This window comes from Passer domesticus, chromosome 12 (assembly GCF_036417665.1).
Source record: "Passer domesticus isolate bPasDom1 chromosome 12, bPasDom1.hap1, whole genome shotgun sequence".
NCBI lineage: Eukaryota > Metazoa > Chordata > Aves > Passeriformes > Passeridae > Passer > Passer domesticus.
Genome location: NC_087485.1, coordinates 21147419 through 21172378, shown reverse-complemented (window position 1 = coordinate 21172378; position 24960 = coordinate 21147419). Strand labels below are relative to the sequence as shown.

The following is a 24960-nucleotide window of genomic DNA, read 5'->3' as shown; positions in this document are numbered from 1 at the left end:
AAAAAATAAAGCAGCTCGGAAAAGCAAGCACACGGTCCTTCCTTATTTCTTTACCCCGACTCTTAGGCGTTTAGTCTGCGTTTCAAGCAGCCGAGCCGTGACCCTGCCTGCTGTCAGCAGAGGTAGGGCACGGCCCCTCCTGGCCCGACTGCCTTCTGCGACCAGGATGCAACGTCAGGTTAGTGGTGACTCAATAAAAAGAACTGTGGGGTACAAGGCACAGCAGAACTTTTCTCACCTTAATTGCCCCGTGCTGCTAAAGAAGTTGACTTCCATATGAGAAAAAAAATCATTCAATTTAGAATAATTTAAAAACAAATGAACCCGAGACTTTTTGTGTGTGCAAATGCAGCATATTTATCATAGTTTGCAGTAGCTTGTTGCTGCGGCGGCTGGCCTCGAAGATAGATTCCCCAGCTAGCTGCGGCCAGCACTGCCAGCAGCACGGGGGCACTCTCCCGGTTGAGGGCTTCACTAGGAGAGCGCCTAAGGCTTTCGCCTTCCGGAGACGAGGATCCGCGGTGTAGAGGAGGAGAGGCTGCTACCCGCAGGACGCAAAAGAGAGACGGACCACGGAGGCAGTTCAGTCCGGGTTCACTAACTCCCACAGGCACTGCCAGCCGACGACCCAGACTGGTTCCCGTCCGAGGTTTATAAAGGGAAGGTGGGTATGTGGTCCTCAGCGAATCAGAGGAAAGATAGGAGTGGAAATGAGGAAACTGACAATGTGGGGTATCCAATAGGGGCCAGATGGGGGTGGAGCCCTGGCTCCTGATCCAATCACTCGATGCCCAAGGTGGAAGGTTCTGGATAGATGGGTGTGGACACCAAGTGACAGACAGGAGACCAGGGAGGGATCAAGGACTGCAACAATGTTTGGGAGGGAGGAGAGAGGGTGGATTGACGGGGCAATCAAAGGAGAGGGAGAACCTGGGCAGAACCATTACAAGAAGGGGTATAAGGGACAAACCAACTCAACTTAATACAGTACAGTAATAACACAATACAACAGCTTGTTAGCTGGTTTATGTTCCCTTCCTAATGTCATCTGTTATGAGTAAAAAGTTAACCATTTTTTTACGGTTGCAGAGTTAAAACAGGTTGGACCAGTTGATGTTAAATTGAAGGTTTGACTATTTGTTGTTAATAACTTCATGTTGCAGTCACCTGTTGTTGAGAGTTTTTCTTCGATTGCCTGTTAATGGTTGCTGATCAGCCATTGTCCCCCCCTGCTGCTTGCCAGGGAGTGACATCTGACCCTCTCAGGTAGCAGGGGGAGTGACATCAGAGCTGGTATGCAGATGACAATGCATTTCACCACATTTTGCAATTTTCCAGGAAAAAACCCCTAAAAACAATGAGCCAACATGGAATTAAGAGACCTAAGTAATGTCTAAAGGTGAGGAACTTAATCCACTATCTGCTGAGATGATCCTTTTTACTTCTCACCCTAATCTGAAAGATGTTAACTAACTAGAAAGAGAACTTGGAATGTTAGACCAAAAAAGCAGAATTTCCACTACTCCCTGGAGGACGGAAGCCCCAGCTCTGCCTGCAGACCAGTGGACACAGCTGCATCATCCTCCTCCTCCGTGCCACTCCTGGGAGCAGCGGCAGCGCGGACAACCTGTTGTTTCTCTCCAACCTGAACTGAATTTTTTTAAATAAAGGCATTAAAAAGGAGAAAGATCTCCTGCTCTGTTTATTTCATCATCAGAATGCTCCTGGGTAAGAACCTCAAATGGCAAACATCAAACTGACAATAGGCAGGATAAGTATTCCCAGACCTTGTGTCATCTAAAACAACCACAATAAATAATTAAGAGTAGCCATAATGAAATAAATGCGCAGGAGATCTTTCTCCTTTTTAATGCCTTTATTAAGAAGAATCAGCTCAGGTGGGGAGAAATCGACGGGTCGCGCCCACGCCGCCGGTGCTCCCAGGCGTGGCATGGAGAAGGAGGATGATGCAGCTTTGTCCACTGGTCTGCAGACAGAGCTGAGGATTCTGTCCTCACGGGAGAGTAGCAGATTCCTGGCTTGTTTGTCTAAAACCCCGGGGCGTCTCTTTAATCAGTATCTTTTCAGGTTAGGGTGAGAAGCAAAAAGGGTCTAAGCAGGTACGGGACTACGCTCCCATCCTTAGACGTCACTTAAGTCACTTGTTGGCTCGTGACTTTAGGGGTTTTTCTTGTAAAAACTGTAAAAATTCGGGGCGCAATGCATTTCTCATCTGCATACTGGCTCTGATGTCACTCCTATTCTCCAGGGTCTGTCCCCGTGTCTGTCCCTGGCAAGCAGCTAGCATCAGGGGAACAATGGTTAATCACCGGCCATTAACGGGTAATTGAAGGGCCCCTCTCCGGCAGTGAAACCAAAGAGGTCTGACTGGTCTGACTTGTTTCTAACTCTGAAACTCAAAAAAAAATACAACTTTCTATTCATAACAATAACATCACACCAATGTTTAACCAAGAACGGATGTTTCGTACTGCATTTTAAATGTCAGAAAGTCAGGGGCTGCACAAGTGCGCGGAGCAAATTTAACAGCAAAAGAACCTGGAAATGTCCCATTTGTGTACCAAGTGGCAACACAAGTTACTGTCGTTGACGGACAGCTGAGCTCAAGGGACAGGAGTTGACTGTGATCATGCACATGGAGGTTATAAAATCATGGAACGGTTTGGGTTGGATGGAGCCTTAAAGCCCATCCAGTGCCACCCTCTGCCATGGCAGAGACACCTTCCACTGTCCCAGGCTGCTCCAAGCCCCAGTGTCTAACCTGGCCTTGGGCACTGCCAGGGATCCAGGGGCAGCCACAGCTGCTCTGGGCATCCTGTACCAGGGCCCCTGCAGGGAACAATTCCTTCCCAATATCCCCTCTAACTGTGCCCTAGTCCTGTCACTGCAGTTCCTGAGGAATTGTCCATCTCTGATAAGAATAAGTAGGGCAGTGAGGCTCTAGTGGAAGTGTCAAAAGCTATGGCCTTTTTCTCTTTTAATGAAACAACTTTAAACTTATATGAAAGGAAACTAAAAGCTTCTCTGAGCAGTTGTTCTCCCTTTTCTTCTGCCTTGCTATCAAACATGTTCCTTCAAGATTTCCATGGTCTCACCTGTGTCCCAGGTCCTATGGAGTGTGAAGCCCTGCAAAAGGAGGATATACTGTGCATTGTGGATTCCCTATTTCCAGCTGCTCTGGAGATTTACAGGGAGTTTCACGCTGTTGTTGATGCTTCAGATCCCTGTGTTTTATATTGCTGTTGTTGTACCTTTTGGTAGTCTGAGCAGTGGATGCTAATGGACATTGGAAGCACTATGCCTCACTGATACTCCTTCAGAGTCAATAAACTCAGAAATTATTTTGTTTAGTCTCTGGAGAAGCATTACAGGTATGAGTGGTAAAAATATTGTGGTGGTTCAGTACATTTGAGGAATGTATCCTATACTTCAGTATAGGTTCTAAGATAAGCACTTAAGTCCTCAAGTGGGGCTGGACATGGATCCAAGCACTCACCTGGAGAAGGGAGAAGCTGAACCTCACCTGTAAACTGCATGCAGAAGTTAGCAGTCCTCATAAATGAATTTTAGAGAGGACAGCTGCTTCTGGGATTTTAACCTGTTCAAGGAGATTATTTCAATTACTGTGAATATTCTATCACAGTTTAAAGCTTTACTTATGTCTTTAAATGTTACATACAGGTAAAGCTATTATAAAAGAAAAGCCTTATCAGGCCTTGCTCTGCTGAATTTCCATCTGGCCTGTTATTTCTAAGTGCAGCTAGCTAAGTTCCCATGTGAAGAAATCTTGAGAATGAGAATCTATTTGCATAACAACCTATTCTTGGAGAGAAAAATAAGTTGCAGCTGCATAAACAATAAATCTATCCCATGAGAACTGGTGAACAAAAATATGTAAGCTAACCAAAAATAGAGAGATTTGACAGATGTGCACCCTAGTCATTTACCGACCAATAAAATTGAGTATGAGTGTATTGTTAGCCAATTAGGTCTAACACAGTGCTTTCTGATATTTCCTATCAATATGAGTTTTGTCTGCATGAAGAAACTGAGTCCTGTCTGCTTTATTGCTGCAACATTTAAATCTTTCACAGTTTAAAGCTGTTGTCACAAGGGGATTTGGACCTTGCCTTTGTACTTTGATCTGCTTGACTCAGATTCTGCAGTGTGTGGATGCATCAAGGCCTGGTTGCAGGATGAGCAAATTCTTGGCTACCATAAACCAGCACAGCTTTACTGAAACCAATAGAACTATGTGGAACCTTCTGTAAGCTGGAATCTGCTACTGTTCCAGTTTGCAGTGTGAATTTATCTTTTGGAACTTCTTCATGTACTTCCACTTGTATTTTTTTAAAAGTCCATATATACCATTGGTATATCACCTTTGAGCCTTGTGAAATGAGTGTAGATGTTAACAAGGAATAGACAAATTAAAAGAAAAAGATGAAACATTATCTTAACACTTTTATAAGGTACAAAGAAGAAAGTGGTCTTATGCCTATCACAAATTTTCAGTAGACAGACTACAAGAAATCCCACGGGATTCACACTAAACCTGGGAATGCTGCAGTGGATCTGTTCCTGCTGCAACTGAGTGCTGGTCTTTCAGGGTTTTTGTCTGTTCCTGTGTTAGTTATACCACAGAAGTCCTGGAATCAATCTTGGACACTTCAGTGTTACCTGAGGAGAGACGGCTCTGTTCACTTGACATCATATTAAAGGATCAACTTTGTGATAGGTCTTAGAGTTCTACTGATGTAGATGTTTAGCCTTCAAGGATTCCCTAGCAGTCAAACAACAGTTGGAAGAGTTTTGTGACTAAGCTTGGGGACATAGGATTCCTGGTAAAATGACAAATTTAGGATCCATTCATGTGTATCTTCAGTGAGTTACTTTGCCAATAGTGGTATGGCAATGTGAGAACAATTTATTTGATGAAACAAGTGGTACAGAGATCTATAGCTGTGTTGTCCCACATGGGAGTGCTTCCATATTTACTGCTAGGTGTTGTACTAAACTCAGGAATTATGGGCTGTGAGTCTCATTATCTAGTTATTATTATTATTATTGTTGTTGCTCTTGTTATTATTATTGTTATTAATAATAATAGTAATAATAATAATGGAGCTCTAGAAGTTACTTTGCAAGATGATGTGGATTTGGCCCTGATAACTGAAATTATTATAGTCTACATCACTTTTATAGGATTTAATGTATTGTACTTTAAAATGTGGCTGAAAGTTATGCAAAGATTATGGTCAGTGACACTTAGAAGCAAAAGTATGTATTTTAGGGAGAAGTGGTTATCTTTCCAAAATAAGTAACCAATTAATTATTTCTATATTTGCATATGTGTCTGTCTCTCCATATGGTCAGAATCTATGAGAATGTAGAAGGTCTGATTTTTAACACTGAATTACTCCCTTTTTTAAGCTAACCTAATGCAGCGACTGCGACTGGCCTCTGGATTCCCGGCTGCTGCGGCCAGTGCCGCCGGCAGTACCGAAGGGGGAAGGGCACTCTCCCGTGGAGAGACTTCCTGGGGAGAGTGCTTAAGGCAGGATGCCTTCAGGAGAGCGAGAATCCCCGGAGCTGTTTGGAGAGGAGTCGGGCTGCGTCTCGCAGGAGAAAGACAGGACCGCGCTGACAGGGAAAAGGGAGGTGTTTTATTGAAAGTGCGTCGGGCGTGGACAAAAAAGCTTGTCTGGCAAGGTCTTATAACTAGAACACAGCGACCAATCTAAATTTTTGAGAGGAGGGAATAACGCGTAACAAACAGCTCGGATGTCCAGTGTAAATAAATTAGAGGTTGAACCCTGACCTCTAATCCAATCATTCAATGTCCAGGACAGAATGTTCTGGATGAGTGGGCAAGGACCATGAATAACAGACAGACAGTCAGGGAGGAATTTAGGAAAGATAAAAGTGTAACTGACGGGACAATTCAGAAGAGGGAGAGAGAGAGAGCCCGGGCAAAACCATAAACAGGAATGGGGGGTACAGGAATAAACCAACTTAAAACTAATGCACCCCAACATCTCCCCCTTCTTTGTTTAAAAAAAGGAGGAGTGGGGTAACTTAAAAACCATCTTCTGAGGATTCATCTGACCAGGGGTTGTCTTTTAACTGCTCGTCTTCTTCGGAGCCTTCTTCTTCTTGACTTCCATCCATAACCTGTTCTTCGACTACCACTCGAGTCACTTCCACAGCAGACATCGACTTAACGATAAGCCCTCTAAGAATTCTCCAAACGACAGAAATTGCAATTGAAATGACCAGTAAAATGAAAAGGACTAAAACAACAGTTTTCAAAATAGAGACTACCCAGCCCGAGAGACCCCATCCCGTAAAGATGTCTCCCAGCCAGTCTGATGTTTTCTCCTTAATGTCGCTGATCATTCCCTTCATTTGGTCAATAGATCTTCTGGCGTCCCCGGCTTTGGATGATAAATTGAGGCAGCAGAGCCCTTCGAACTCTTCACACCGGTGATCATGGAGCAGCAATAGAAAATCTATTGCTGCCCGGTTTTGGAGAGTCGCCTGCCTTGTTATTTCTTCGTCTGCTAGGAGGTTACTTAGAGCGGCTGAGGTAAAATTGGCTTGTTTGGCTACCCAACACTCTAGGTGGGCTAATTCACCTAGAGACTTCGCAATAGACACCCACGGGACAAACACTGTCCATGCGACACCTTCTGGCTTTGACCAATGAACAATATTGGAGTCGCACTGTTCATTTAAATCTTTAAGATCTCTTGCTACACGGGCCGAATTGTGTGCGACAATTTTCTGTTTCCAATCTTTAATTTGGGAATTGTTGGGAGCAAACAGCGTCAGCCGTCCAAATGTACACGGGCCTCCTAGAAGGCGAGGGGGGATGCCTGCCCATGCTCGGTCTCCGCAAATGAAAAATATACCGTTGGGAAGGGATCTGGGTTTATCTTCAAAGGAGAGGGCGATGGTAATATGGGAGGTAACAGAACACCAATTTCCTGCCGCGTAGTTTTGATTTGGTTCTATGATCGGTGTAAAAGATTTTTCGTCGCGGTCATGGAAAGGGAGAAATTGAACACACAAATTTGCTGATGCGGAGCCGAGCAATTTAAATTCGGTGGGGTCAGATTTAGATATGTTCAATTTGGACATTAGCCTCCTCCAGATTAAATTGGGATTGGGACTAGAGGGATGGAAAACTTTATTTTGGGAAAGGGGTTTAAGGAGGGAGTAAAGGGGCTCGGGAAACTCCTTTGGAGGAAGTGGGATCCCCACAAGGCAGGTCGACAAGGGGTCTGCTGCCGAGGTGGCGGTGAGGCACAAATGATCTCTGCCGAGGGCGCCAGCGAGCATCTTCCAAACATTTTGCTTAGGTTGAGGAACAATCCATGAGCTCGCGATGGCCAAAAGGTTCCAGAGAATGATCAGCTCGATGTGGGTCATGGGGATGGGCTTTCTCGGGCTTTCTGAAAAGAACAAGACAAAAGGTCATAAAGGTAAAACATCAGGAATGGTTCTGCTCCGGGAGGTCTAAACCTCCTTCAGAAGGCCTCTTTTTTCTCCTCCAGCAGGCCTCTTCGACCTGTGCCACTTTCTTAGTTGGAACTTTACTGGAGGCGGTGTATGGCTTGACCCATTTTGAAGGGACCCATTTTGGACCCGAGGGAGTGGAAACGCAAGCGTAACCTCTCCCCCACGTGACAAGGTCAAAAGGTCCCTCCGTCCTCCAGGTCTCGGGGTCCTTTACGAGAACTGGCGGCTTCTCTTTCGGCTGCAGTTGTTGGTGTTGCCCGAAGTGCCGAACAATTGGTGGATTTAGATTCTCAAAAGAGCAGTTTAAGAAATTGATTGTGAAAAGGGCCCTGGCAAGGCGGACCTGGGGGGACTCCATCTTCATTGCCTCACGTTGTTGTTGAAGGACCCTTTTGAGGCTCTGATGGGTCCGCTCCACTACAGCTTGACCTGTTGGGGAATAGGGGATGCCGGTCTTATGCTCTATTCCCCATTGCTGCAGGAAGTTGCGCAGTTCCCTGGACTTATATGCTGGGCCGTTGTCAGTTTTTAATATCTTTGGAATGCCCAGTGTGGAGAAGGCTAAAAGAAGTTGTTTCTTGGTGTCATTTGCCTTCTCCCCTGCGTGGGCGGAGGCAAAAACTGCGCCGGAAAAGGTATCTACTGATACGTGAACGAATTTCAGTTTGCCAAACTCAGGGACGTGTGTAACATCAGATTGCCACACCTCGCAGCTCGCCAATCCTCGGGGGTTAGCCCCCGTGTTGACAGTTGGAAGCTGGAAGGACTGGCAGTGGGGGCATGTGGCCACAATGGCCTTGGCCTGGTCACGGCTAAGTTGGAACTGCCTGACCAGACCCGGCGCATTCTGATGGTAGAGCTGGTGGCTGATCTTAGCCTGGCGGAACACGTCTGGGAGCGGGGCCACCTGCACAGGGGCAGCGAGGGCATCCGCTCCCCTGTTCCCCTCGGCGATGAACCCTGGCAGGTTAGTGTGGGACCGCACATGCATCACATAAAATGGTTGCTCTCGGTGAGAGACTAAATTTACTAGTTTGGTGAGCAACTGATAGAGGGCTACGTTGGACACTTCCTGCAGAATCGCTTGTTCTGAACGGGCAACTACACCCGCTACATAAGCGGAATCGGTGACCAGATTGAATGGTCCAGGGAACTTCTCGAAAGCCCTGACGACAGCATCCAACTCAGCTACTTGAGGTGATCCTTCCACCTCCTTGATGTCAGCTTCCCACTGCTGAGTCTGCGGATCCCGCCAGGTCATAACTGACTTGTGGGAGGCGCCGGATGCATCAGTGAAAACGGTCAGAGCCTTCAGAGGAGTCCTACTCTGAATCTGCTGAAGAGATAATTTAAACTGGACTTCCGAATTAAAAATTTTGTGAGCCGGCCGATGAATAGAAATCTGACCGGTGTAGCTGTCCAGAGCGAACTGCAGGGCCTCATTCTCTTGGAGAAGGTGTTCCAACATAGCTTTTGTAAAGTGGGCCGAATCTAATTTGAGTGGTATGTGAATACATGTGAAATCCACACCTGCCAACTCCCTGATCCGAAGGCGAGCCTTACGGATCAGTTCCGCCACCAGCTCCTGTGGCCTCGTCATTCTTTTGGACCTTTGGTGACTAAGGAACATCCACTCTATAATCAAGAGAGGGTCCCTAGCCCCTTGATCTTTTTTGGTGTTCTTGATGTCCTCCCACTGGAAGATCATTCCATGGAGGTGTGGCAATTTCCCAAGAATAATGAATTTGAAGGGCAGACCTGGCTGGTAACGATGGGCTTGCCTCTCCGAGATGGACTTTTGGATCTTTTCCAACGCAGCTCGCGCCTCTTGGGTGAGCGACCTAGGAGAACTAAGCTCCTCTCCCCCTTTCAATAAATTGAAAAGGGGGGCCAGGTCTTCGGTGGGAATGCCTAGCCAAGGCCTTACCCAATTCAGAGACCCGCACAGCTGCTGGGCATCAGAAAGCGTTCAAATGGAATTCCGAATTTTAATTTTTTGTGGTGTAATAGTTGTTTTGCTAATTGTAAGACCTAGATACTTCCAGGGTGGCATTCTCTGAATTTTGTCCTGCTGCAAGTCGAACCCTGCAGCAACCAATGCACTGATTGTTAGGTCAAGACTGTGAGCAAGTTCGTCATCAGTTGGAGCACAGACGAGGATGTCATCCATGTAATGGAAAATTGTAGCGTTGGTTGCCTTTGCCCTGACTGGTGAAAGCAAGGAAGAGACATACCACTGGCAGATGACTGGGTTATTCTTCACGCCCTGGGGTAAAATTTTCCAGTGGTAGCGCCTCCTAGGGGCTTCTCGGTTGATGGTAGGAACCGAAAAAGCAAAACGCGGAGCATCGTCGGGGTGTAGGGGAATTTGGAAAAAGCAGTCTTTTATGTCAATTACTGCCAAATTCCAATTTTGGGGGAGCATTGTCAGGGAGGGCATCCCTGGTTGGAGGGGACTCATGTTTTTGATGACGTTGTTAATTTGTCGAAAGTCGTGAAGGAGCTGCCACTTCTCTTTATTAGGTTTCTTTATGACAAACACTGGGGAGTTCCACGGAGACGTGGTCTCCACCAGGTGACCTCGCTGCAGCTGCTCTTCTACGAGCTCCTCGAGCGCCTTTAATTTCTGTTTTGAAAGCGGCCACTGTTCTACCCAGACAGGTGTGTCAGTCAGCCAATTCAATTTCTGGGTAGGGCGCTCCTCAGTGACCGCTGCCCCAAAAACCTGGGGAGGCGCTGGTAGGTCAATTCGGGCTCCCCACTGGGCGAGCAGGTCCCTCCCCCACAGGGGCTCCGTGTAATCTAAAACAAATGGACGTACAGACGCTAATTGTCCATCCGGCCCCATAATTTGCACAATGCTCTTAGATTGTTTCGCCAATTGGATCCCTCCTACACCTCGGATTCGTTCTGCTGCGTCCTGCAACTCCCAATGCGATGGCCAATCCCGTGAGGGAATGACCGTAACATCTGCTCCAGTGTCCAGAAGCCTGTGAACGAGCTTCTGGTCCCCACCTTTCTGTAGGCTGCAGGTGATTCTTGGTTTTTCTTTGCCTAGGGCCTGAGCCCAAGCCACCGATGGGAGGTGTGAGGATGTGGATGTTTTGGGTGGCTTGGAGTCCCAGAGCTCCTCAGGGATAGAAATGGCTTGTGCCACAATTTGACCCCGAGGCAGAAAGGCGGGAGGGCTGGCACAATACATGGCTACTTCGAATGTTTTCGGGTCTGATGATATGAGACCCGGGATGATGTGAATGTCTTGTGGTGTAAATTTGGAATCTCCAACTGTGACGAACCTACCCTTGGTCCGATACCAGGTACCTGGGCACTCCGGGCTGACGGAGACGAGTTGGATATTTGAGTCAATAAGATGGAGAGGCTCCGCCAACTGCAACCGAAAGGGGACCGTCCTGGAGGTGGTTGTTAGGACTGGCCGAGGCACCTCCTGAAAAAGATCAGAAATAGATTCGTGAGAAGTTGAGTTTGGTAAAGTTTTAGAGTCTGTGGCAACAGGCAGGTCCTGCTGGAGGTCCCCCTCCTTCCCCTTTTCCCCGCGTGGTGGGATGGTGACACCTGCCCTATTTTTATCGTGGCGCGGGGAGGAGGCGCGCTTGCAATTTAGTTTTTTGGTTGGTGTTGTGGGGTCCCCTGAGGCCGATGTTTCTTTTTAAATTCGTAAAACTCCCGCCTCAGGGGACAGTCCGGCATCCAATGCCCAGACTGGTTGCACAGGTGGCACGGTGCATCCATCCGGGGTTGCAGCTTTGGCGTGTTGGGCTGTCGGGACGGGGCAGCAGCAGCAGCTGTGGTGACTTCCTCCAGGTCGGTGGCAGCTACCCTTCGAGCCGGAGCCCTGGGCTGCTTGTCGAGCTCCTCCGCGATGAAGGCGACTTTGCGGTCGCAGACGTCTAGCATCTGATCCAGCGTTGGGGGAGGATCTAACGGCAGACTGAGGATGGCGGCCTTGCAAGCTGGATTTGCATTCGTCGCTGCCACCTCAGTGAGGATTCCCCTCTTAATTGACTCATCATGGACCTGCGTCTCGATCGCCCTGCGAAGGCGCTCAACAAAGCTTAAAAAGGGCTCATTAGAATCTTGCATGATTTTCACATACGATGTTAAGGAGGTAGCAAGAGACCGTAAGGTGAGGAAAGCCCTCTCGGCTGCTTTGGATCCCTCCCTTAAAGCCTCCACTGGGACATACCACGCTTGGGTTTGCCCATCCTCCCATGCCCCTGTCCCACACAAGTGGTCGGTTGTTAACACACCCCCCTGCAGATCTGAAGCTGTGGCTTGGTTTTCCCACAGCGAGGGTAAGATGTTACTAATTTCTCTTCGCCAGTGCTTTTCCCAAACAAGGAATTCTGTGGGGTTTAAAAGGCAGGAGAACAGCCGCCTTAAATCTGCAGGGGTGACCACTGTTTCAGAGAGTGTAGCTCTTAGAATTCCCCGAAAATATTCACTCTCCCGGGAGAAATTTTTTTGAGCTTTGCACAGCTCCTTTATCGAATGATGTGGAAATGGAGTCCAATGTGGCTGGTTTCTGCCCCCCCCCCCCCCGGGCTGGTAAGTGACCGGGGCCGCCGAGAGGACTGGCGGCTCTGGGATTTGGCCTTCAGCTCCCTCCCCCGCGGCTCCGGACGGAGCGTGGGAACCGGAGCTGAGAGGGGAAGAGGGAGGGGGAGAGACAAGACTGGGGGCGGAGACGGCTGACGACTTTGTCCCCGCCTGGGAGACGTGGCATGGGGGAGGCGCTGATGCCGGAGTGGGAGTACCGCGGGGTGTAGGATCGGGAGAAGGGAGGGGAGGGGCGGAGGGAGGAACAGTGGGAGGGGAAACCGGATAAAGGAAAGAGTCGTGGTGAGAAAAAAGTGGGTTTTGGGAAGAAGAAGGAATGTCAGCGGGAAGCGCCACGCGGTGTCCGCCATTTCGGGCTCCTTGTGAGCTATCCTGGAAGAGTGGGGTAGATGGCGGGGAAGGAGGAGGAGGGGGGGGGAATATTGAGACGAACTGAACCTTTACGACTGGGAGCAATCTTAGGTGGAAGAGGGGGTGGACAGGGAGAGCCCCGGGAAGTTTGGCCAGAACTTCCCGGGCGGGGGGAACGGGATTCCCGAAAGGAGCCGGGGCGGTGACCTGAGCCCCGCGTGGTGCTGTCGCGGGCTGCTGCTTTCAGGATTCCGCGCTTGGGGGAAGCGGGGGAGGGGGAAGGATTAGAACAAAAGGAACAAGATGAACTGGGAACAAAACTGAAGTCAGACGGCTGCCCCCTCAGTTTCTTGTGGGACTTTAGAACTTTCCTAATTTGGGAAGCCCAGAAAGCAGTCTGCGAAAGCGAAGAATTTCCTGCTCGAGTTAATTCCCCATATTTAGTACAAACTTGTCCCCAAAAATGCCAATCGTGAATTTGTTCAGGGGAAAGCTCTGGGAACTGAGTAGACAGCCAAAGGACTAGTTTTTGAACTTCTTTTTTTTCTATTTTTTCAAAACCCCCCTGAGAAAGGATAACAGAAACAAAGTTAAAGTGCCTTTTTTGAGCTTTTGTAAAATGAGCACCCATTATGAGATGGTAAAAAGCTCAAACCACCAACCCTGGAAAACGCGAGAGAAAGGACTTTTAGAGCAACCCCCACCGCCGGACTAAGCCGGCAAGACACTGGCTAGCTAGGGAAAACGAGAAACCCGGGCGAAACCGGGGAGCCGGGCGAAACCGGCGGACCGGACGAAACCGGCGTAAGTTACGAGAAAGTGGGGGGGGAGAAAGAAAGAAAGGAAGAGAGAAGAACTCACGTTCCAAGGAGGGCGGCTCCTGCGAAAGGATCGACTCCGTGGTGCGGGGAGCTACCGATCCGAGTCCCCAGGGGAGCGATACCCATGAAAATGGGTCTGCTATCCCACGGGGTAAGTTAACGTCCCATGAGAAACTTTCCGGTAATTCAACGAGTCGGGCCCGCTGGCTCCGGGATTTCTCTGCCGTGGGGTCCGGTGATTTTCTCGGACTGTCCCGCGGTGGGCGCCACCTTGCAGCGACTGCGACTGGCCTCTGGATTCCCGGCTGCTGCGGCCAGTGCCGCCGGCAGTACCGAAGGGGGAAGGGCACTCTCCCGCGGAGAGACTTCCTGGGGAGAGTGCTTAAGGCAGGATGCCTTCAGGAGAGCAAGAATCCCTGGAGCTGTTTGGAGAGGAGTCGGGCTGCGTCTCGCAGGAGAAAGACAGGACCGCGCTGACAGGGAAAAGGGAGGTGTTTTATTGAAAGTGCGTCGGGCGCGGACAAAAAAGCTTGTCCGGCAAGGTCTTATAACTAGAACACAGCGACCAATCTAAATTTTTGAGAGGAGGGAATAACGCGTAACAAACAGCTCGGATGTCCAGTGTAAATAAATTAGAGGTTGAACCCTGACCTCTAATCCAATCATTCAATGTCCAGGACAGAATGTTCTGGATGAGTGGGCAAGGACCATGAATAACAGACAGACAGTCAGGGAGGAATTTAGGAAAGATAAAAGTGTAACTGACGGGACAATTCAGAAGAGGGAGAAAGAGAGAGCCCGGGCAAAACCATAAACAGGAATGGGGGGTACAGGAATAAACCAACTTAAAACTAATGCACCCCAACAACCTAATATTAAGAATTTTGAAACAAATTATCCAAATGGTGATTGTTTTTACATAGCTCTTTAACTTATTTTATGAAGAAATCTGTTTTACACAAAGTTTGCTCTTTATGATACTTAATAAACAGTTGTTTATATAGCTGAATAAGAGAGAAATGTGTCAACAATGTTCAATAACAATTTCTGTCTTGTGCTTATAAGGTAGAGTATGAAATTGTTCGTGACTATTACCTTCTCTCATGAATCTTAGGATGTCTATTCCTGAGCTCGTAAACAAACATTAAATGCCACATTTGAGAGGTCATGAACATTTACAGTGATTGCAATACTGTATTAATAGTCTGCTAGAGAGAGATACTTTTCAGTTTTAAAGCAGGCACAGGAAATCTTAATGAAAGAATCAGATAATTCTGTCTCTTTAGCATTATCAAAACTTGTGTTTTTTATAGGACTCTTTGTTTTCTCAGCTCTGAGATCGTGTGTCCTGAGTCATATTGTAGAAGGATATTCCTAGCCTATTCCATTTCCTATAAAAAAGATTGAAACTGATAATCTAAAAAAAAATCCAAACCCTTCATGAACAGACTTTTACAAGTGGATGTCCTTGAACAGTTCAAGATTGTACATCCATTTTCAGAAAACAAAGTGCACATTTCTGTCCTCATAAGAATAAAATATAATTAAATAGGTGTATATTCCTTATTAAAGTTTGGTGAATTTTTGCTAATTATCACATAAACCATTAGAGAGAAGACGGCCACATTATTAATTGCAATGTTTTTCTCCTTTAAGTTGTTTTCTGTAAATATGCTTTCTGTAAATATTTGTACAGAGCATCTGTTAATTACAGCCCCTCCCTGGGCAACAATGATGGAAGAAATTAATAAAATATATGTAGAGCTTCATTAATTTCTACAATTTCCACAATTTGGACCATGTTCCTCAGGTCCTGACAAGCTCAGACACTTCTTCCTGGACTCAGTGAAGTATTCCTTAGCATAACAGAATGCAACATCCTGCCTGTGAGTACCTCCTCATGCTCTCCAAGGCCCTGGAAACCATTGGCTGCTCTTCAGAGTCCTGTTCTCCTCACAGATGGCACACAGCCAAAGATAATGCATTCATGGCCTTCCTCCCCACATGCCCTTGTCCCCCAGCTGCAGCTGAAGGATCTGCTCCATTATTGGTCATAAATGTTACTGATGATGAATTGTCATTTCAGAAAAAATAAGGGGCTGTCATGCCTGTGAGGATTGACTGACATGGACTCTGCTTATGCTAGCAAAGCAAAGACAGTTTATTACACAGTTTACCAGTATTTATAGGTCACTACATTTGTACAAAATTTTCCACTCTGACCCTGTGGCATTGGAGTCTCTGGCTGAGCAAGGATAGGTTGGATTCAGTCTACACAGGGACTCTGAGCCAATGTCATTCACTTCTAGATGCAGATGTATCATTGGCCAGAGAGCTGGATGGGGCTAGGACCTCCATGAATCACATGTGTAATAGGAGCTCCTATAAAAAGAGCTGGAGGAATAAACTCGAGGCCTTTTGTAACAAGAACCCTGGAGTGTGAGTCTCTGTCTACAACCCACACCTGCATTCACATTATATGACCCCTTTGTGCCAGTCCCTTTTAGAAACACAATCCTCTTAAGTGAATAATGTCCTTTGCTGTCTCTTCCACCAGGGAAGTCCTTGTTGCATCTTCCTTCATCAAAGTGGTCAGTGTTGGAGGGGCAGAGTGACCAGACATTGATGTCTTCACTTCTGTTCTTGCGTTGAGTTTATCTCTCCCTCAGTGTTCACTGTACCAGGGCCGCAAAGTCTGCGACGCTGCCCAGCTCAGCTTCCGTAGCTGACTGATCTCTGACAATGCCAGTGTCAGAAATGAACTTTGTTTTTGTTGTCTCTGGGGGCAGTGGCTTGGGTAACCGGTGGGAGTTCTTTGAGTGAGGCCTTCTCTCCTCAGAGTAATGACTACTCCAAGGTGTTTTAAGCCCCATGTCTTTCATGGCATGGAAACCTAGTGTTTCTTGTCTAACAATTGCTGTAGTTCAAATAAATGTTTTATCAATCTTTGAGTCTTTATAGGTTTGGGTAGATGCTGGTATCCTGAAGGGAATCAACAAGAAAGATGGAGAGAAACTATTTCCAAGGGCCTGAAGTCACAAGACAAAGGGGATTGGCTTCACACTGACAGAGAGGAGAATTAGATGGGATATTGGGAGGGAATTGTTCCCTGTGAGGGCAGGCCCTGGCACAGGGTGCTCAGAGCAGCTGTGGCTGCCCCTGGATTCCTGGCAGTGCCCAAGGCCAGGTTGGACACTGGGGCTTGGAACAGCTTGGGACAGTGGAAGGGGCACTGGATAAGCTTTGGGGTCCTTTCCAGCGCAAATCATTCCATGATTCTGCCATTTAACATTTTGGAATATTAACCTATGCAGCACAGAGAGGGCTAGTTTTTTTTGTTTATTACCTTCTCCAAGTAGTGTTGTAGTGCCAGTTTGGGAGCCATCCATAATCTCTCTGACACAATTATTCAGCAAGTCAGAACCGATAAATCTGAATTATCTGATCTCACTTGTCAGCCTGAATGCCATCCTGGAACAAATGCAGAATAAATTTCAAATCAAAGGCTATGCTTCTGCCAACTGTTAGCTATTGGCTGCAGAGTAAGTTACGTGTTTCCTAGTGATTAGCAAATTTTGGCAAGCTTCTGGTCACCCAGCTTAGCTTGGGAATTAGAATCATATATACACTTTGCAGAGGCAGTGAACTAAAGCGCATAATGACTCCTGTATTGTGTTCTGGAACATAATTCCTCAGCTAATTCAGTTTCTCTGAACTTTCCTTCTCTTTTCCGATGGTGAAAAAAATGATGTTATAAATTCTGCTAAATGACTAATCAAGATGTCCTTAGACTTGATACTAATAACACGCTACTGATCAAGCAGACAGGATGCTGCTGGTTGTCACAGTTCAGAAGATGTTGGAGAAGGATTTCTATATCTTAACAGGTCTAACTGCAGGGGTGGACTTCACCATCAAATGTTTTTAGATGCATTATTTCCCTGTATCTACATAACAGAGTATAATATTTAAAAAATTATCTGTATAACCTCTGCCCTAGTGAACATAGCACCCTGAGTTACTTAAAAAAAAATAAAATAAAATAAAAAGCAAACAAAAAACTCTGAAACCCAACACACCACCACCCCCCACAAAAACCAAACCAAAAAACCACCCCAAAAACCCTAAAACAACAACAAAAAAAACCAAACCAAAACCACCCACAAACAAAGAAATAAACAAACAAAAAAACATCCCCCAAAAAAGAAAAAATCCTAAGATAAATACTGAGCGATGTGAAAAGAAATAAAAGTTCCAAGATAGTCTTAGAGTTGACTTCTTTAACTACTATCATGAGATTTTTAATATAGACTGAACATAAGTTAAAAACTAAATTAAAAAATAACTTATATTGAAATATTTTGTAGGGGAATATTATATGCCTACTCTGACTGGTTCTATATCTTTATATTGCTGAGTGAAAAAATAGATGGTTCTTTTTCTCTGTTTTTGGCAATCCCCTGGAGTTAGAAGCATGAATAGATGTTGTCATGGTTTGACATTCTCTGGCAACTGATCCTCATTGCAATCCAGAGAGCAATGGAAAAATCCTGTTGGTCCAGAGCAGGCCTCAGAGATGCTGAAGGGACTGGAACATCTCCTCTGTGGAGCCAGGCTGGCTGAGCAGCCCCAGAGAAGCTGGGGAGGAGAAGCTTTGGGCTCAGCTCAGTGTGGCCTTGCAGGGCCTGAAGGAGCTGCAGGAAAGATGGAGAGAGACAATTGACAAGGGCTGGAGGGACAGGACTCAGGGAATGGCTCCCAGTGCCAGAGGGCAGGGCTGGATGGGATACTGGGAATTAGGAATTGTTCCCCATGAGGGTGGGCAGGCCCTGGCACAGGGTGCCCAGAGCAGCTGTGGCTGCCCCTGGATCCCTGGCAGTGCCCAAGGCCAGGCTGGACACTGGGGCTTGGAGCAGCCTGGGACAGTGCAAGGTGTCCTGCCATGGCAGGGGGTGGAATGGGATGGTCTTCAATTTCCCTTCCAGCCCAAACCATTCCATGATTCTATGATTCTATGAAAGGACTTACCATACCCAGTTTTAATACTTAATTCAATTTCTCATTGCTTCATACACAATAAGTGGTGAATACAAATATTAATTCAACATCTAATACGTAACTCCAAATCACAATTTATTTTGTTTCTAAGATTTTCTGTGGGCAGCTATGAAATCATGATTCTGATATTTCCAGCCAGTGCATCTTCAGTGGCTTTCAAATAAGGTCTGTGGGTTTTTTGCTTCATTGCCTACAGGCTTATTTTGCTTTTTTGTTAAAACAGCAAAACCATATCCAAACTACAGAACTGCATTTACCATGTGAAATCTGAACAGGATGGAGTACGTGCAATGCTGGGAAATGGAGAATTAAAAGTGATGTCCAAGATGTAAAATCACAGAAGGCAGTGGGTGTTCTGCAGGCAGCCACACTTTATCACACTCCCCAGGCCAGTTGTTTTGCAGCCATGTACTTCCCAGCAGGAGCTCTTCACTCCAGTCACACTTAGCAATTCTCCACATTTGATCGATTATTCAAAAAGCTGACTATATTTTCAGACCTGCAGAGTTTTTCAGATGCACTTGTGCAAAAAGTTTATGTGTTAATTTCTTATCTTAATATATAATTTAGAAGACAGTATTTCTTATTTGGCATAAGTTTTCATGCTATGGTGAATTATTATTAATCAGATATTTTAGTCCTCTAAAGCACAAGAAATTTTCGCTAACTTAAATGAACAGGCTAGTTTCTTCCATTCTAATGCAAAAGTCCTCTCATAAATTATTTTACTCTTATTTTTTGAAACACTTACTGCTAATTGGTCTAGCCTAAAAATCCACCTTCTGTTCCATGAGGTTCATACATGAAAACCTCTACTTCCATGTGAAAATACGCTTCTATCTTGTGTTGTTTTCCTTTGTAGCGTTTATTGTTTCTTTAGGGCAACTCTGGAAGTGAACTAATTAAGCATTATTAAAGAGATTCTGAAAAATTAACTATTTTAGGAGAGGAGGTAAAAGCTAATCAAGTAATGGGTATTAAAAATTTGGTTTTCATTACAGATTTAGCTATTCTTAATTAGCTGATATGATGGATGCTTCTAAAAAGTACTGCACTGTTCTTGACATATTATGGTGGTTTGTCCTCCATGGTGAACAGTCTGTCCTTGTCAGCCTTGTTCTAACTCCAGTTCACCTCCCCTAGAAATTACCTGTCCTTTAGGGTGCTCTTTGGAGGAATAAATCAAGACAAGCAAAACTTATAAAGAAAAATAAATACTTGTAGTTCCACTAAGAATGTTTTTAAAAATAAAAATTGTTCAGCATATTATGTACATTTGGCATCAACCTTGATTAAGATTTCATTCATTATTTTTTATGCTACTAATACTATAATGGAAACCCTTTTTTGAACCTATAACCATACATAATATTTCTTGAAAAAAATTTCCAGCTTGAAATTCTGGTTTGGGAGGATTTATTAAAACTTTTACATCATCAGCGCTGATTTTGCAAGATTTAAAAGGAGAATGCAGTGACTGCAGAGGCGAAGAGCAGTGGTTGACCTTGCCACTGGATGTCATTTTATCAGGCATCACCTAAAGCCTTTTTCTTTTAAGTGCATTCTAAATTGGTACTAACAGGCTTCTCAGACTTCTACAAAGAGCCAAAAATTGATGTACACTTTTTGTTTCTCATGGTGGTGTGATCCCATCAGAATTATGGAAGTTAAGTTCTCTGTCATGTGATTCTCACAGCCAAGCTCTGACCGTGGAATTTGCCAAACCTTTTCTTGGACCTATAAAACTGGGCTAAATGAGCAGCATATGAACACACAACTAATCAGAGGAGTGACTGTGAGGGCCATTTCCTCTCTACTTCAGAGGTTTCAAACCCTGAGTTTCACATCTCATGTCAAAAGAATGAAAACTCACATTTTGGCCATCTAATTTATTTTTATTTCTTTATTTATTTCTTTAAGTTGTAGCTTAGTATTCAAAGATGACAGAGAGGTTTCCTTAAATGACCTGCATATACCGCATTACTCAGACCCAGCATAAACTGTAAAACTAAAATTAGATCTAGAAAAAGATGAAATCAGCAATTGGCATCATGTTACAAAAACTTCAAGAGAGGAGCTGTTGCAGAACTCTTCAGCCCATTGTTTGTTTACAGCTCTTCAGCAGCCTGTCCATATTACAGTCCTGATGGGACCAGGAATATCCAGCTCTATTTTCAGTAAAAGGCAGGACTCAAAATAGCTCTCCACCTATTCCCTCACAGACAAGTCATTCTTGTAAAACCAAAAAGAGAAAATGCCTTTTCTTGAAGCAATACATTTGAGATGATTTTTTTTTCCAGTTTATCTTTCCAGAAAAGCTTCTTTTGACCCCCCCCTGCCCCCTTCACATAGTAGTTCTCACAGAAAGGATTACTTTTCAGAAGTTCCTCCTATTACCCAGGAAAAAAGAGAGGAAGAATCCTTTGAAAGCTGTCTGGCATATTTGTGGGCCAGATTTCTTCTATCTATTTATCTCCTTTCCCATTTATTCATCAGCTTTATCAGCAGGACACACAATACTTTGTGAGATTATGATCTTTCTACAGCCATGGAATACTTCACTAAAATTAAATTTTCCTTCCAGTTGCCTCTGTTTTAAAAAAGTCTGTATTGAATCCTTGCAATCCTTGGTGGTAAAGTTATTAGCAACATGTATGTTCATATAGTGCCACAGTTCAGTAGGAACTATACCTGTGCTAAAAAAAAAAAATAAATAATTACAGTTTCAAGCAGTAGGAAAGAAGAAGGTTTCACCCCTTGCACTCTAAGCTCTCATCAGATTTTTACTGTTCTTTGCTGTTGTGTTCTGTTATTATGATGTTCTTTGAATTGGCTAAGCAGCCAATGGGAGAAATACTCACCTGCTCTCCAGAGCTCTTGACATCAGCTAAACAATGCATGGCAGTGTTTTGTAGAAAGACAGACATAGGAAGAGATATGGAGAAACTAGAGATTTAAAGTGACATTACACATTTTATAAAATAACAAAAGAAAACACACTGAAAGTCAAAAGCCTTCAGCAGCAGCAGCATTTTTAAAAGGCCTGGTATCACAATAAATAAGGTTTTCTGGAGCCTTTTGGCAAAGGGAATTACATTTTGTCGTTTTTCTCTATTGGTAAATTATCCTTGAAAAAAGGGAAGCTGCTTCTAGGAAATGGTAAATAATGCTTAGATAATTTACTCCTAGCAAAGAAGCAATGCTTTTTACAGTAGAATCATATGCAAAGGAAAAGTTAATGGCACAGTTATAGTGGGGATAACCTCTTTGAAAATTGAAAATATTTTTGTGCAGTATTAAAATTTTTCGTTACACAGATGTTTCAGCTGCATAATTTTTTTTATTTTTATTATTCTTCTTCTCCTCCTCCTTCTTCTCCTTCTCCTTCTCCTTCTCCTTCTCCTTCTCCTTCTCCTTCTTCTTCTGTGTTATTCTTCTTCTGTGTATTCTGCTCTGGAAAAATGGTGACTTAGCACTGCATGTTGATAGTGACTGTAAAAATTACAGACTGCTCAGTTTTGGGGACGATGAGAATAGGATTTCAAAGAACTTAACTGACATTACTTTTAGGCTGCTAAAGTGGGATGATAGAATCACAGAATGCTTTGGGTTGGAAGGGACCTTAAAGCCCATCCAGTGCCACCCCTGCCATGGCAGGAACACTTTCCGCTGTCCCAGGCTGCTCCCAGCCCCAGTGTCCAACCTGGCCTTGGGCACTGCCAGGGATCCAGGGGCAGCCACAGCTGCTCTGGGCACCCTGTGCCAGCCCTGCCCACCCTGCCAGGGTACAATTCCTAATTCCCAGTATCCCATCCAGCCCTGCCCTCTGGCACTGGGAGCTATTCCTCCCTAGTCCTGTCACTGCAGTTCCTGAGGAATTGTCCCTCTCTGGGTTCCCTACAGCCCCTTCAGACCCTAGAAGGTGCTGTGAGTTCTCCACACAACCTTCTCCAGGCTGAGCAGCCCCAACTTTCTAAAATTCAGTAATCTGGTAATACAATATAAAATCTCTAAACTATCATTAATCTGATAATTATCAGCAATAATTTAGTGGTTTGACATGTTACCTTTATTTACCTAATTAAACATTTGAATTCCCTTTCAGGCTGGACAAGCTGTGGCTGTTGGTGTGATGGTTCCCTTGAAGTAAGGCTGGGCAGTTCAGACATTAATCCCTAGGTAGGAAGAACAATCCAATTGTATGTTCCAGTACTAGGAGAGAAATATTATTTTACATGATTAAACTAAGCAGTGCTTAGAATATATAAAAGGTAAATTACTTATTGTCAGATCTATGCCAGATTTCATACAGGTGCCAGTGAAGTTTGGTTTTCATATACATTTTCAATATATTGAACTCAATGGACAAATGTTCAAACAAGGTCTAGATAAAGATAATGGATGATGTGAACACTTGCTTAAGGTCATAACTGGTATTGTAAGGAAAAATTGGGGGAAAATTGTAGTTTAATGGTAGGAGAATAGCAGTGGGAAGCAGAACTCTGAAATTCTCATCCTGGTCCTGCTGCTGCCTTGCTGTGTGCCCTTGGGCCAGGAGTGTGGCTTTCCTGTTTCTTCCTTCAGCTGCTGTAAAACTCAAGTGTAATACTCTTAACACATCCCTTCCTCTCAGGGATGGTGTGAATCTGAATGAATGCTTTAAAAGTACTTTTGGATCCTGTAATTGTGGCACTGTGTAAGTGCAGTGTATTAATATTTTACTGAATACAGTAATTCCTGAATTTTAAGCAGGAAACCTGGTGTTAAACGGTATAGTTGGCATGGGTGTAAATATTAAATTTTTGCATCCAAATTAGGCTTTAAATCATGTTTCCTCTTGGAAAAGCTACCATAGCAATCATTCCATTTTCAGCTGGAGTCTGCCTGGGTAGGATTTAGTACAAAGTCATTTATGAATATGCTGATATTTCTTTAACTTCTACAATGCAGACAGCATTTTGTTAGATTTCCATTTGACAGATACAGATGACAATAAAATTATTTTTGTAATGAGGCATCTAGAAATACACAGAGCAGAAGGCCAACAAATGTTGCTTTGAATTAATAGTTAAATCTCATTATTTGAAACAGTCCTCTTGAAAGAAAATCATGAGTGATTTTTAATAGCATGGAAGCCCCTAGAGTCCTTCAACTCTATCAGCTCTGTAGTGTCAGTCTCTTTTAATCAGTCCTTCTTTTATCACTAAGCCCTAGATGACAGCTTGAAGTTTCACCCTGAGGTGTAAAGCAGTGAAATATATGTGACTTATCTGACTTCAACTTTAAAAGAATTGCATGAAAGCAGAGGGACAAATTCTGTCCTGATTGCAGTCGGCCTGCTGCATGTCATTGAAAATGAAATTGCCAAAATAGAGAGGCCTGAAAAGTAGGAAATAGCAATTTTCTAAAAAAAGACATTTTCTTTTACGTGATAATGGTCAAAGTCAGTAGTCATACAAACCTCCACACTGAATTATAAAATGTTTAAAGGGACAGGAGGAGCCTAATTCACATAAAACCAAAGGCAGAGCTCTCAACTGATGTGGAAGAACCTCAAATGTAGTGACTCACAACACATTTGGCTTGAGAAAGTGGAAGGTCTTGTGGTAAATACCCTAGAGCTGCATCTCAACACAGATATTTATTTTTTTCTCTCACTTCCACTGGAACTATGTTGCCTTATCTCTATCTCTGTCTGCACCAAGATGGATTTTTAAAATGTAATGTGGCCTGAATTTGGGAAGTGAGTGAAGAATCCCACCTCTTAGGTCCAACACCAAGTGTAGACCTTGGTACACTGGGTCTGTAAGTCTTTTGATTAGTGAACAGCTGCTATGAACCACATTAATGTGCAATAAATAGATGATTTTCAAAGCCTCTAATGTTACCAAAAATGTGATTGAGTAGTGATGCTTAGTGCTATTAATCTTTGTTGTTTTCTATTGTGTTTGCACTTCAAAGTGTTTGCAGTCATGATAAAAACTTTATTCTTTTTGTTATTTTATTCGGAGGACAAAATTGTTTTACCTCAGTGTGGTGAATAATGCCCCAGAACAAGTGATGAATTTTATCTTTAACTGTTAGGTACACTTCTGTTGTCTTAAGACAATAATATTACTATTTATTCTTTTTAAGATACTGTAAGTCTCTGTCTGAAGTTTCTCTCGTCTGCCTCATGATCATCGTGAAAGGACAGAAACTGAGACCACTGAAAAGACCTCAGGTCAGAATTCTAGCTTTGCTTGAGATGGTTGCTTGCCAAGATCCGGAGGCCTGAGCAGAGCTTCTGGCCTGCCAAGCTATTGTTTGCAGGTGTGTTTGCTGTATTGGATCACTGAACCTAGTGAAAGGAGAAGGGGCATCTTGCCCTTCTTCACCTGCACCCGCTTTTCACAACAATGGGCCTGGAATTTCTCCACCTCTCAGCTTGGCTGGACTTTTCTGAGGTAACTTCTGGTGGTCCCCATGGAAGACCCTTCATCTGTTTTACAGCCACTGTGATGGATGTACTGAGATGGGAGAAGCATTTCCCTCAAGGACTGAGATATGAAACCCCTAACATGGGGGAGGTATGTGATGGAGGTGAGCTGACCAAAGAAAGATGTTT

At 44.6% G+C, this 24960-nt stretch overlaps 1 long non-coding RNA gene across 1 annotated transcript; it reads left to right on the top strand.

Annotated features, from left to right (window-relative positions):
• Positions 1-538: 538 nt before the first annotated feature.
• LOC135279410 (uncharacterized) lies at positions 539-24921 on the top strand. Its single transcript, XR_010346649.1, has 3 exons — positions 539-664; positions 22459-22532; positions 24489-24921. It is a non-coding gene; the product is annotated as an uncharacterized LOC135279410 (long non-coding RNA).
• Positions 24922-24960: the final 39 nt, after the last annotated feature.